The 2,836-nt window shown below is 39.9% G+C and overlaps 1 pseudogene; it reads left to right on the top strand.

The window, feature by feature from the left end:
* Nucleotides 1-615: 615 nt before the first annotated feature.
* Nucleotides 616-1,375, top strand: LOC104612390 (zinc-finger homeodomain protein 1-like; annotated as a pseudogene).
* Nucleotides 1,376-2,836: the final 1,461 nt, after the last annotated feature.

Here is a 2,836-nt window from a genome sequence, read left to right as displayed (position 1 = left end):
ACATAAATGCCCTTCAATTGTCGTCTAATTTTCTTTATCAACCATCTGTTAATAGGTGATCCCAGATGCTCCATTACTGGTTGATAAAGCAACAACTATGTAACAAATGCCCTTCAAGTTAAACGCATCTCAACACTCATCAGTTTTCCAAGGGAAAACCAGGAGTCCTCTGTTAATAGACAAAGTGGTGTGGGTCATTGGCTCGGAGGCCGGAGGCCATCCAAGCTAGTTTAACTGAACATGTATTTTCTGTATACATTTATAGTATCAACGCTAATAATTTGGTGCTATTTTCTATGTCCGATTGAATACGGCACAACCGAAGAAAGACATCCCTTTTTTGCAGGCGAGGAATTGGTGACCACACTCTATACTCTTCCCTCTTATCATCATCTCATCTAAAGGAAAAAAAAAAGATGAAACTAGATCTTGGAAAAACATAAAATACAAAAACCTTCACTGTTGGTAGTGTTGTTACTGCTGGTGGTGGATATGCCGCCCCAACCTCTCAATGTGAAGTTTTTTCTTATTTTTTATCATCTTAGAAGATTGAAATAGGAGAATTGTGAACTTAAGTGGGATAGAGAGGAAAATGGAGGAATAAAAGAAGAAACAATGGACTTAGACGATCACGAAGAGCAAGACAAAGGAGATGAGGATGTTGGTATTAGCCAGTTACGAATCTCTTGGCAACTTGTCTAGAGACAAAGTGGCGGGTACAGGTGGCGATGGGGCTTCGTTTGGGAAAAATACTATCAACAAGTATAGGGAGTGGTTAAAGAACCATGCGGTCAGCATCAGAGGCCATGTCATCGATGGATGTGGAGATTTCATGGCCGCCAGAGAGGAAGGCACGCTAGACACCCTCAAATGTGCCACCTGCAAATGCCACCGTAACTTCCACCGCAAGGAGACGGAAGGAGAAGTCTACCATCATCAATTCTCCCCGTACTATCGAACTCCAATGGGATACCTACATGTGGCATTGTATCATCGCCCATTGGCGCTGCCATTGACCTCAGGAGGTGGTGGTGGAGCCCAAAGCAGGGAGGACCAGGAGGACGTCTCAAACCCAGTTGATCCACTTGAGCCGTCAAAGTTCAAGCACAAGAGAGTCCCAAAAGGTTATACAATCCCACTTGATAAACCTCAAACACTGAAACATTCTATAAGAAGGGGTGGAGAGATAAAACAAAGCATAAATACCAGAACAACTCTTTTGTGTAGTGAGCTTGTATATCAAGACCATGATCCCCGCCCAATGAATCGCTTCAGAAGCAATGAAGAAGTGGTTGTGATCCTTAACGAAAAGTTTCAGAGCAACCAAAGAACAAACCATAGATACCATAGCCAGGAAAATCTTCACCTTCATTGACTAGCTCCAAACCCATCTGAATAACACACTTACAGGAGAGCTCCTCCTCCTCCCCATACCTTCTTGACTCTTCTTTTCTCTCCCCAACATAATATAGAGCTTCAAAGAGAGAGGAAAAGAGAGAGGGATTTAGTAGAAAAATAATACAATCCCACTGGATAAACGTAAAAAGCTAGTAAAGTTGTTGCAATGAGATCAAAGGTCCAAAAGGAGATGTTGTTGAAGGAGAAGGAAAGAAAGGAGCAGTGGCTGCAAGCATTGGCTTAGAAAGCCCGAGCTGAGAGGGCTGGGGGTGCACCACCCCTGATAGTTGTTCCCATCCCTACTGATAGGACAATGATGGGTAGTGGTGATGGGAGAGAAGAAGAGTAGCCTGTGAGGGAAAAAGAGGAGACTATTGAGAGGTTGGGCTCTGTTTCATTTTATTGAGAAAGAAGATGATGAAAAATGTGTTTTATTTCTAAGGGTAATTTTGACATTTTCAAAACTCTTAAATCACACATGAGGTCACATGATATACATAATTGACAATTCATTAACAGTAGGTACTAGATTGTCGCCTTTCGAAAGTTCAGGTAGTAGATTATCATGTTTTAAAGTTTGGGTACTAAATTGGCACTTAGCCTAAAGTACAAGGTACCTATTGGGAATTTTCCCTAATTTTTTTTTATAATAAAAGGAGAAATAATGAGTAATATATTTAAAGTGCCAGAAATGTATTGTAAATTGTATCTCTTTGTTTTATAGGCAAATAATAATTGTTTTTTGTATGGGTCAACCTTCAACTATAGGCCCATATGTGATCTCGACTTAATTTTTACGCTTGCTAAACAACCAAGCTAAGCCCAACAAACAACCACACCTGACCTGAGCATACTTTACTGGCAATAAACTTGATGTATAATTCGTTACATGAAACAATCCCTATCTATCTATCTATCTATCTATCTATCTATCTATCTATCTATCTATATACTAAGTAGAGTTTGCCACGATGGCTTCTCTTTGCCCCACTACCCAAACATATGGAGCAATTCTAGAGGGGGTGCAAGATTCCCTCTAGAAGTCCCATGGACTTGCCACCTAGCATGGATATCTCCCCTTTTTTTGCCCCAAAATTATCACTCCCAAAACCATTCCTTACTTCTCTCATCCAACCGAGACTCCATAGGATGCCAGTTTCCTCTTTTAAAGCATACTAGTAAGTGTGCACGTGTAAAGCACGCGGCAATTCTAGATGATAATAGTGATAGAAATAATGTATCCAAAATTTTCTATAAATTCATGTATTTTTTATTTTTTACATTCTTTTGTTTTTCATTATTAATCGGATGCGAATTGCAAAATCTGAATCTGATTATGTAAGCACCTCATATTGGGCTACAAAGTTTTGGGTATCATTGACAGGCCTACCTATTTGGCTGAACTCTTCTTTTTGTAATGTTTTATCTTCTTAGTGTA

This window comes from Nelumbo nucifera, chromosome 2 (genome assembly GCF_055504915.1).
Source record: "Nelumbo nucifera cultivar China Antique chromosome 2, China Antique-T2T, whole genome shotgun sequence".
Lineage (NCBI taxonomy): Eukaryota > Viridiplantae > Streptophyta > Magnoliopsida > Proteales > Nelumbonaceae > Nelumbo > Nelumbo nucifera.
The sequence above is the reverse complement of the archived record's forward strand: the minus strand, read 5'-3'. Positions and strand labels throughout refer to the sequence as shown.